The following is an 11,429-nucleotide window of genomic DNA, read 5'->3' on the forward strand; positions in this document are numbered from 1 at the left end:
ATTAATTGTGTAATAAGTATTTGTAGTTATCATTAGAACTATATAATTCAAAACTATTTCGATTCTTTAAAATTTCTCGTTAAATTATCAATCAACTATTAATCACATTGCCAGTAATCAAATATCAAATAAGTATAAAAGCTAGTTTTGTATATTTTTATTTTTTCTCTCGCAATTGTAATTAGCACGATTGGTATAGCGATTATTAGCTCAGTAATATAGCGAATCGTGACCGTTGTTTCACAGATTCGCGCGCGGAAACTCGAAACTCGATTTGTGAGCTGTTTAATTTTCACTAGTTATTCATTAGCCAGTTACCAACTCGTTATTACGGACCAGTGAATTATTGCACGCGTATACTGGCTTGTGGCATACGTATTCGTCGTGAAACCACGATTTCCGGCTCTCTTCACGCGCTACACCGCAAACGAGCAGATTTTGGCGTACGCTCAACGCTATTAAACGTCCGGTGAAGATGTAACGATTATGGGAAAAATCGACGAGTTTTTGAGGTTAGATTAGCGAACCTCGGGAAATCCTATTATGGTAACGAACCGTTGAAACCAGTTACACGTTACGATTATATGGAGAATAGTATAAGTCTTAATAAGACAAAATCTTTAATTTGAGGAAACTGTGAACGAAGTTTAATCTTAATAGTATTAACAGGATAATAAATGTTACAAAATCTTAAATCATAATTTATAATATATTCTTATTATATATAACATATTCTTATATTAATAATAACGAATCAATTTATAGTTTTTAATTTTTATAGTTGCAATTTTAAGAATGCTTCGTTATTTGTTTTTTTTTTTTTTTCAATTATATAGATATACAGAAATAATAGCGAATTATTCGATAAAGTTGGGATCCATTCTAAAACTGTATTTTGAATCTAGATCAATTCTAATACAAACTTTTAATGGAATTCGATTACTATTCAAAAAAGATAATGTTCCAATTTCAATATTTACAAAATGCTCATTCGGATTGTATAAATCGATTTTGAACTTCAAAATATATATATATAGCTTCCAAAAATATCTACTTGTAAATATTTTGACATTTAGAAAAATCGAATGTATATTATATCATAAAAGTAATACTTGAACTGTATATCTGTAAAGGAAAGAAAAATATGCATGTAAAAATAAAATAAACTAATGTTATCGCGTTTATTTAAATTAAAATTGACAAAGAAACATAGAGTCCAATTTCATCCATATAAATTTACTTAATAAAATTTTACGCAGCAAACACCGATTCTACTCTCATATATGACTAGTATAATTGAACTTAACGAGAGCTATTATATTTCGAAAAAGATTGGAAAAAATATTATGCTGCAAATATTGATTTTACAGGCTGTATTGTATCGCTTAAAAATTCTCTGAAAGTAAAGTTACATTAATAGAGTTATATTTTTTGATAAAATAACTCTTGTTTAAATAATTTTTTTTTTGTTTTATATTATTCTCAACAAACTATAGAATTATTTACACTGAAAATATATTACATATATTAATTACAAATAACATATTAAATATTACATTTATTTCTATAAAAAAATAATAGAAATGCATATATACAATACATTTGTTAGAAATAAATTAAATATCATGTTCCTATGAATAGTTAAATTTATGTATAAATATCATAATTATGATATTCATAATTGAATTTCTATAATATCAATCTATTACTGTAAAAATCTATCTCTATCTCAATTAATCAAAAATATGAAATAAAATCAAAAATAAAATGAACATTAAATTAACAAAAAATTAAAATATATTTATTTAAATAATTTGTATTAATATTTTATGGATTTGCTCTTTGCAAAAGTATTTCAGATGGAATTGACATGTTATGTTAATTTGCATCATTATTGTTCCATTTTATCAGATTTAATATAACTTCAAAGTGAATTAAGTCTAAGAAAGATCAGCCAAACTAGGGTCAGTACATAACATCCATCATCAGATAGTTGGTAAATTTATTTCAACTATGTAGAAACTACACTTTTTGGTTTTATCTTTTTTATCTTCTTCGCAGGTTTCTTAATATATCCTTAACTATATGAATGAAATAATGATTATCTCTTAAATATTTCTTAATTATTTATAGATCAATTTCAATCAATATAAACTAACGCTGATATGGCAAAAAAAATTTATTTAAAAAAATAGATGAGATTACTAATTTTCTTCGTTTCTCAAATTAAGGCATATACGAATATTCCACGAATACCTTTTCTCCTTATTTCGATAATTTAAAAGGAAAATTCACAGAGGGCATTGACGATGCGACGAAACGCGACCAATGACGATAATTCTTGGATCATAATTCCATTCGAGCCAGGGAAAGATCCGGAGCAAGGAACACTGCAATTGCTGAATTGCGGAAGTGGGGGGCCGATGTTCAGGGAACGAAAAGGGAATTTCCTGTTGTTCCTATATCACTCTTAGGAACGAAGGAAATTTAATTAGTTGAGAAGCTAAACCTACCAATACCATGTGCATTCGAACGTATCGTTCGGAACGACAACACTGGAAGCGTGGAACGAAAGAGGGGATAAAGATGTAACGATGGACGACGTTTCTAAGAGAAAAATAAAGAGAGAAAAAGTAAGAAGAAACGACAACACAAAAAAAATTGTACATTCACAAAGAAGAGAAAAAAATATGATTGATAATCTCTTGATTATTTTATGCATAATTTAAACAAAAATATTTAAATTCATTAAAAATAGTTAAATCGATCTATTTTAATAGAATTTCTTCGTTATATTTTTCAATTAAAAAATTATCAAAGTGAAAGAATGGCGTATCAAAAATCGAGCGAAAAATTGAATTTTCAATTGGCTCTATAATTTCTACGAACAATTTCCATTTAACCAAAGGGTTTTTCTTTATATTTCTGTCGTGATTGTTTGAATACAATTGTCTTTGTCCCGTTTATTCTGCTACGAAAATAATTGGAGGTCGTGTCTGTCGCGTAGTGAGGAGTTGTGTAAATCACATTAGACACCATTTTGAGGGTAATGAGTTGAGAAACGAAGTTGAATTAAAAGGTGCATCTCTTCTTTTTTACCTTATTTTTTTTACCTCTTTATTTTTACTAGATATAATTTTAAATTTACGTAATTCGAAATTCTCTCAAAATTCTCAAAAACTTTTAAATTCTTTATTTGTTTATTTCTTCTTTTCTTTCTTTTCCAAGGGATAAATATTTTATCGAGAAAACAATCTTATTTTTTCCCCTAGATATCTCGATCTAGGGATTTTCTTTTGCTTCTCCTCCTATTTTTTCTTCTTTTTCATTTTTTTTTTTTTTTTCATTTGTAGGTAAAAAGACGAACATTTCTTTGAACGAAGGAAGGGCCAACAGGCATTCTTCGAGATACAATAATGGATTCGCGGGTACACAGTGAGCACGATGTGTAATTAGTCACTCGTCAGAGACTGCTTGAACAATGGAGTCAACGTATCCTCGCCATTTCCTTGCATTATCTCTGTTGTACAACGCTATCTGAGCCAACTGCGCTTGATTAGCACGGATTACGACAAACGTAATTGATACACGCGCCGATGCAGTGATCAGATTACGTTTCAAACGTATCTTCTCTCCAAGTGTCTACGTTCTAGTTCAAGTAAACTATTAGTAACATCATAACAAAGCGTCGAAGCAAGAATTTGAATTAATATAATATTCTAGATTTTAAGCACGCGCATGATACGCGAGAAATTGTCTTATTAAGTAAATTTTAATCTTTTAACATTTTTATAATTCTTCAGAATAATTCAAATCGTCTAATTAAAATCATTATCAATTTTTCACATTATCATACGTTTCATTTGATAATTGCAAACTTAAAAAAAAAATTGAATTTTTTTCGTCACATTTGTTGTCACCTAATATACTTTGCATCAATTTTTACAGAAAGGATACAGAAAAAGCTAGTATCTCTTATCTTACCACGGCAGAAGGTTGACAGAGCTAGAAATATAGGTCAGAAAGATCTTTCTTGTTGATGGCGTGTTTCTTCACTCAATGCATTATGTATACATATATAACAGTAGCAGTAGTAGTACAACCATACGTATGAGCTTCCACGTGCCAGAGCTTTGTGAAATATATTTCGTAATAACTTACGAAATATTATTTCCTATATAACTTACGATAAGATGATTTTGCATGATAAAAATAGATAAAATTTATAATTCACATATATAAATAAAACGTTAAATATATTTAATTGTCTTGCTAAATTTTACATTACAAAAATATTAATTTTTCGAGTTTATACTTTTTATATTCGCGCAAAAATTTAAAATTAACAAATACTGGAATATTATTATATTTTATTTTTATTATTGTCAGTTTGATATTTTTTTCCTCAAATTTTGTTATCTCCGTTGTTGTACTCAATTTGCATTTCGTTTCTAAAATACAATACTGAACATACTAGAAAGTTTTTCTTTTTTAAATTTAAATAAAAAATTGAAAAATTGCAACAGTGTGTTGAATAATTTTATATTTATATTCAAATTTAAAAAAAAAAAATAATTACAACGAAAATTTGCACTTGCTAAATTCTTACATTATTTAACAAAAAAATCCCATTCTACATGATTTCGGTTACACCTTATACACAACGTGCTAAAGCCATCTGGATTTGTTGGAGGATTTATATAATTCGTAGTCCGTGATATTCCAAGTCCTGACCACTAATGCTGATCCTCCTGTATTTATCGCGCTCCTTAGAGATATTCGAACAGCGAGTCTAAAAGTCTAAAGTTTAAACGTTGAGGAATCGGTATAATTATTTCAGAGCGTTTTATCATTCGTATCAAATCTAAAATTATTTAAACAATTTGATATCTAAAATCATTTTATACCTTGTAAAATATCTTGGAAAAGATATTGGACAAAATTGTGATTTAAGGATTAAACGAGATATAGGATGAAAGATATTTTGTCCGATTCGATGGAGAGTATTAGGCTGATTGATCTTAGGGTACAGTTATCAAGATTGCCTTTCTTGCTCTATATTTTCATGGATGGAGATAGAACATGTATATTTCCGTCTCTCCCATTTATATTTACACGGTTCAAAAATGTGTTTGTGTAAAAGAAATATGAAACAGAATTTTTCAACGAAGCAAAATTTTATATCGTAGAAATTTTAGTAAATAAATTTCAATTTATGCCTAGAAAGATTTTTATAAAAAAAAAAAGAAATTTTATTTTACACTGTAGAGATTTTATTCCATGAATTTAATTTTAAAGATTTTACTGATAAAATAAATTTTACTTTACGTTGAAAAATTTTTTGTTTAATTAAATATGCTTTTACAATTTAGAGATTTCTTAAAATTTTACTTTTCTAATAAAATTCAAATGTTTAATATATTAAATTGAATCCTATCTGACTCTGCTTGAATTATATTTGTTATTATTTGCTGCTTCAGATATCAATAAGAAGAACTTGGAATCCATTTTTGTGGATATGAGGGTTTTACTTTATATATATATATGTAAAGTACATGTTTTCATTTATTTTTGAATATCCATATACTTTTCATTCAATTCTTTTTTTTTTATAAAAATCTTTTGAAATTTACAAAAAGATAGTATTTTTTGATCTCTCTATTATGAAGTTTTTATTTGGATAGTTTATTAGAAAGTATTTAAATAAACCCAATAAACTATGAAATCATCTTTATTTGATATAAAATAATTTATATTAATTCAAAAATTAAATAAAAACTTAGTTAATTGATTTAACTCTATTTTGAATTATTTTGTTAATAATTTTTTAATGAACAATTACCAACATGGCAAATAAAATCTTCAGGATGATGACCTTCATAATATATTAAAAAATTATCAATCCTCAAGAAGGCTGTACTTTTTTATAAATAATTATCTTCATACATCAATAAATAAATTCAATTATTTTTGACATTTTCAAATCACTTTCGTGTCCAATTGTTGATAGAAATAATTTGCTATATTTTACATTAAAGAAAAATCATAGACACGCAAAACAAGTCTTGTTTTCCAATGCTTTAATTGTTGAAGATAGGTCGGGCGTCTTGGCGAACAACTTTTGCCGATATTCATATCCACTTTGCGCGATAATTATATAGCGAAAACGTGATTACAGTAAAATCTGCAACACCATCGATGGGGAAAATTTTGCCCGAGTAATGTTCTTGTCAATACACACCATCCACGACGTGAATGCGCACCTCCATGCCACCTTTTGTTCTCTGTGTATGTATGTGTGTCCACTTGAAAAGCACGACGATAGAGAGATTGCGTGACACGTGTTGTAAACGTTCATGGAGCTTGAACTTATAGACACATCGACAGAGTGACGCTTGACATGTAATTTCCTAGAAACTCTCACGTATCTGACTATATCAATAGAGAACACCTCGCACGTGTCTATATATATATATAATATGTTTGAGCTCTTTTGAAAAAGTTATTAGAGAAAAAAAGTAAAGAGCTCTAAATATTTGGAGGCAAAATCTGTAATATAAAAGAAAATTCTTTTAAGTAGAAATAATAGAAATGAAATTTTTCTAAATGACTTATAATGTAATTATAACATATAATTATAATTATAATTAAAATAAATGACTAAATAATATTTTTTTAGAAAGCTAGCAAGTAGTGTAATGTGATAAAAAATTATACAAGTTTATACTAATTTAATTTTTGAAGAATAATCCTTCAATCATAATTTAATCTGAATTGAATGATCTTCCAAGAGAGATTATCAACCAATTTGTATCGATTTTTAAAACTATAATTATAATAAATATGCCTCTCTAATTATCGATTTAATATTACATAGTATTAACTATTTGCAATTAAAATTATATATAATAATTTTGTAATGGACACGGGAGAGGTGCGCTGCGGTGACTTGTTAATTAAACAATGTACGCACTCTTGATGTAGCTCTTGTTCACAGCTTCTTGCCTCTTATGCCCATCTCGGTAACCAGTTTAACAAGCTGTAGCCTAGTCGAGTTTCCTGAATTTACATCTTCGCACGAGTCTGCTTCCGTTCTATTCCTGGTTTAATTAATGGTGATAGAAATAGAGCAAACCAGTGTTTTCCAATGTTTTTGAATTAATATTCTTCTTTGTAATAATCCCCTTTCTTTCTGTAAGATAAGAAAAATTAAAGAAATTTATATACTTTTTTGTTTCTTTTGATAAAATCTTTGAAAAATCTTTCAAACATTAATTTCAAAAGTTAATACGAGATAGATGTATACATCATCTTCATATATACAGCTTTTTTTGGAAATATTATGTTCGGTATAAATATTTTCGATACGTATAGTTTCGAAGAATTAAATTTGTTATAAATCACAAGGCCACGAAAGCAAATGGATACGTATCAAAGGAATACGATCATAGGAGTATTAGATACGCGGACGAACTTGACGCGAAATCAAAGAGCCTCTTGGATCGTGTCAAGTGTGAACGAATATGATGTAAAATCAAACAATCACCATAGAAAGATATCATAAATCTCGTTAAAATGTTGTTAAGAAGTTTGGATTCATAGCAACAGATGAATTTGATCTAGTGAAGGAGTTATAGAATTTATAGACGAACCTGATATGAAAATAAAAAATCAAAAATTACTGATGTTTGGTTCAATGATCATAAACGATGATTGAAGAAATTTTATTAGATTTTATAATTTTTAATTTTTTATCAGAAAAATATTTAGAGAATGCATTATTGGAAATTCTTGATATGTATTACCTTTCTCATAGGATCAATAGTAATTTATAAAATATAATAGGAATAGTTATATGTACTTCCTGTAATTGGTAAACATTTATAAGTATTGTACCATAATTTATATTTATAAAGAAATACAATGACAATTGTATTTATTGAACAATTATTTGTTTAATATTGTGCCTTATATATACCTTATTTATTAACTTCTAGTATGCAACTATACAAATGCAATCCACATTAAATACATTGTGAATAGTAATGTTGAATCAGATGTTGATTCCAATAAATTTCAAATAATCACGTTAGATTATTTAGAACTATAGGGAATTGCTATATTATATCTATAAATAAATTCAGATTACAGATAAATTTTAACGGATTAAAAAAATAATAGAATTCATCAAACATGTTAACAAATTGTTAAATCTCAATTTTACTCACGAATTATCCATGTTTCGGAAGAAACTTTTGAACGATTAGTCCAAAGGGATTTCAGTTTCCATACTATTCGATATTGCTCTCTTTGGCACCGTCTTCTGAATGATTAATGACTTGGCAGAAACTGGTGCTATAGTTTATTGGAAGCAGTCCATCGATGATGTATACCGCGATGTTATACGAGCACGGTAGGCCTTGTTTGTTTCATGGGTTAATAGAACGACCAATAAGATAACGGCTGCCATTGACACGTTATACACGTTCATGTAGCGGAACGATGCACACGAGAATCATGTGTAAAATATTTACAGTTATAGGATTTGCTATGATCATGTCACTGCAATCAATTCTGTGACATGTATCATATATGCAGCTGCAAAGCTATATTGTGCACGCACCTTGTCATAATCGAAATATACATTTGTAAAGTTCGTTTAATAATCTTTCTGTATAAAATGACAGATGATATATTTTACACGTGTTCAAAATGATAGAGATTTAAAAAAGATTTATTGAATTTGATTTTTAACAAAAGCTTATAAATTTATTTCATCTCAAAAAAAAAAAAAATTCGAGAACGATTTAATTTGTGAGGTTAAAACGATCGCGTTTTACCTTGACCACATCGACTTACCGTGAATTTGAAGCACGATCTCTCGTTTCAATTCAGTATTTTCCTTCTTCCTAATTTTTTTCCACTTTCGAGGGTTCATTAATTATAATACTCACTGCGATATGAAGGATTTATTGTTCCTCTCGCCACTCTTGATTCAACCTCTTCATTGGTCCACTTGCGGTTTACCAGACTATAGAAAATTTCTTCCTTCGTAACTTTCGTATTGTTTCCCTACGGTAATTATCGTTTCCGTTTTGCGCAAGTGCGTACATTTCTTTTTTTTTTTCTGTATTACAAACTGTAACTTAATGCTATTGTTACAATATAATAATTAATAGTTTGTATTGAGATATAATTAATGGAAAAGTTCGTTTACCGAATGAATTTAAATTTAATTTCTTTTTAAAATTATTCCATCGATATCGTTAATTAAAATTTATTTATTAAAATAATTTAGAAGCGTAATAATATCAATTTAATTTATATTATTTAATACGTCTTAAATCGGAAATTTCATAATAATTATACTTCATTTGTGAATTACATGGAATATTTATTTGAATTTATGCACTTATCGATAAATAATTGAGAATAATTATACACACTAATATTACAATGTCGTACATTTATGGTTGCAATGTTTTAATATTATTCATAATGATTTTCACGTTAAACAATGGATATCTGTAATCATTCGTAATTCATCGATAAATGGCAAAATTGGAAATATGGAATATTCTATATCCCACAGGTCGACATTAATATTACTATTATTATTAATACGAGAAAAATTGTATTTAAAATTTATACGAATATAATAGAAATCGATTGAAAATTAATTCTAAAGAAAGATATCTCAAGATTTAAAGATATGATATATATTTCTTTTTTAAGGAATACTTATTTTAAATATACATAAATTAAGATAAAAATGGTGGACAAAATTAAATCTAAATTATCTTGAATTTAAAAATAAATAAGAAAGAACAATTTCCAAACAAAAATAAAATAAATTCGCCAATATTGTTTTAATTAAATTTTTTTATCTAGAAAGTACAAAATAAAATAACCTACAAATTTGATAAATACCTAAAAAATTTTGTGGAAACAATTAGAAAACCTTATAAAAATAAATTTTCGGGAAACTTGTCAAAAGATTGTTAAAACTGGGCGCACCATTTTTACCGAAATAGGGTTATTTTTATTTTATTTTAAAAACGAGATGCCTTTTGATCAAAAATTTTTAATTAAAAATTTACGCTAGATTTATTAGTTCTCCTTTCGATATATTTATACTCTGTCAAATATGAAAACGCACAAAGGACGACATTATCGTTTATCTTTTTTCCTCGCGTATAATTTTTTATTTATAATACAACAGAAAAATTTTGAAAAAAAAAGATGCATAAATTTGCAAAATTCGAACTGGTTAAAAAAATCCCTTGTTTTTTTTTATTATAAAATATTATAAAATAAATTCCTTAAGGATACGTATCGACATTAAAGAGAGAAAAAGAGAAAGAAATATTGGTGGTGTCATCAAACACGATCAATTAGGAAAAGCAGCATTCGTCTTTCGGCGATATAGTCGAGCTTACGTCGGGACCAACTAATTAATCCGCAGCATGATTGCAAGTAAATCGAATCCAGTGTAGTGGAAAGTGGCGAAGGATCCGGGGGAAGGACATGGATGGATGAAGGTATGGAGTATGTTAAAGGAACGCGAAGGGTTCGGTACGGTGGTTCAGTTAAATATGCAAATCGAGTTGCACTTATGTCTCGGCCCGCAGAAGCTACTAGGGGAGCGGTTGCCACAGGGGTGCAAACACAGGGCTCCGCATCCCCTCGAACCTGTCGGCAACGGTACACTCGAAGGGAAGTGCTCCCTGACCCGGTATGCTCTTTCTAATGTTTGTTCAATCAAATCCTATCCGTCGAACCACCGATTTCCTCCATTGGCTCCATCCTGTAATTTTCGTCTCATTCGATCCTCCGCCAATTTCTCAAATTCTTCAAATTCTCCTTTCCGAAGTTGTTAACAAAAATTAATAATAATACATTGATTTATTTCGAAATTTGTTTCTGAAATTCTTCGTTTCTTTCTTTTTAAAATTATTATTATTAATCAAACGTTATTTATTTCGACTCGAATTTTTCAAATTGTTCTGCTCTTTTTCCAGATATCAAATCGATCAAACGTTGACGTAAGTATTTCCGTTCGTTTCTGAAATTTTCCAATTCTCTTTCCAAGTTTCATCAATCGAGTATCGATATATTTAGTTTTCCATTTTTATTAGCAAAAAACTGAATCAGGTACGATTTGATATTATCATCATTATTGAAATTTTTACCATTCAAGAAGTTTTGTAAAGATCGAAACAAAAAGTAATCAGATAGTGCAAGGTCAGGATTATATGGTGGATGTGGCAAAACATCCCAACCAAGCTCCAATAATTTTTGCCGAGTGACCAAAGATGTGTGTGGCCTTGTATTGTCATGATGGAATACAACATATTTCCATTTTTCAACGAACGCCAAACGAAAACTACGCAACCGATCAAAAAACTTTTTTTACTGATTGACAGCTG

The 11,429-nt window shown here is 28.3% G+C and overlaps 2 long non-coding RNA genes across 5 annotated transcripts; one reads left to right on the forward strand and one right to left on the reverse strand.

The window, feature by feature from the left end:
* Positions 1-26: 26 nt before the first annotated feature.
* Positions 27-4,329, forward strand: LOC102655611. 2 transcript variants are annotated; one of them, XR_003304944.1, is made up of 4 exons: positions 27-546; positions 2,298-2,633; positions 3,354-3,658; positions 3,949-4,329. It is a non-coding gene; the product is annotated as an uncharacterized LOC102655611 (long non-coding RNA). The 2 variants fall into 2 exon arrangements; XR_001703607.2 differs by lacking the exon at positions 27-546 and having other exon boundaries at positions 2,139-2,633.
* A 1,462-nt stretch (positions 4,330-5,791) lies between these two features.
* Positions 5,792-9,241, reverse strand: LOC100578804. Of its 3 annotated transcripts, none has more exons than XR_001703593.2 (4): positions 8,229-9,236; positions 7,979-8,128; positions 6,974-7,192; positions 5,792-6,549 (listed from the first exon to the last, which is right to left on the reverse strand). It is a non-coding gene; the product is annotated as an uncharacterized LOC100578804 (long non-coding RNA). The 3 variants fall into 3 exon arrangements; XR_003304913.1 differs by lacking the exon at positions 5,792-6,549 and having other exon boundaries at positions 6,843-7,192; positions 8,229-8,419; positions 8,955-9,241; XR_003304912.1 differs by lacking the exon at positions 5,792-6,549 and having other exon boundaries at positions 6,846-7,192; positions 8,229-9,239.
* Positions 9,242-11,429: the final 2,188 nt, after the last annotated feature.

This window comes from Apis mellifera, linkage group LG6 (genome assembly GCF_003254395.2).
Source record: "Apis mellifera strain DH4 linkage group LG6, Amel_HAv3.1, whole genome shotgun sequence".
In the NCBI taxonomy this organism is placed as follows: domain Eukaryota; kingdom Metazoa; phylum Arthropoda; class Insecta; order Hymenoptera; family Apidae; genus Apis; species Apis mellifera.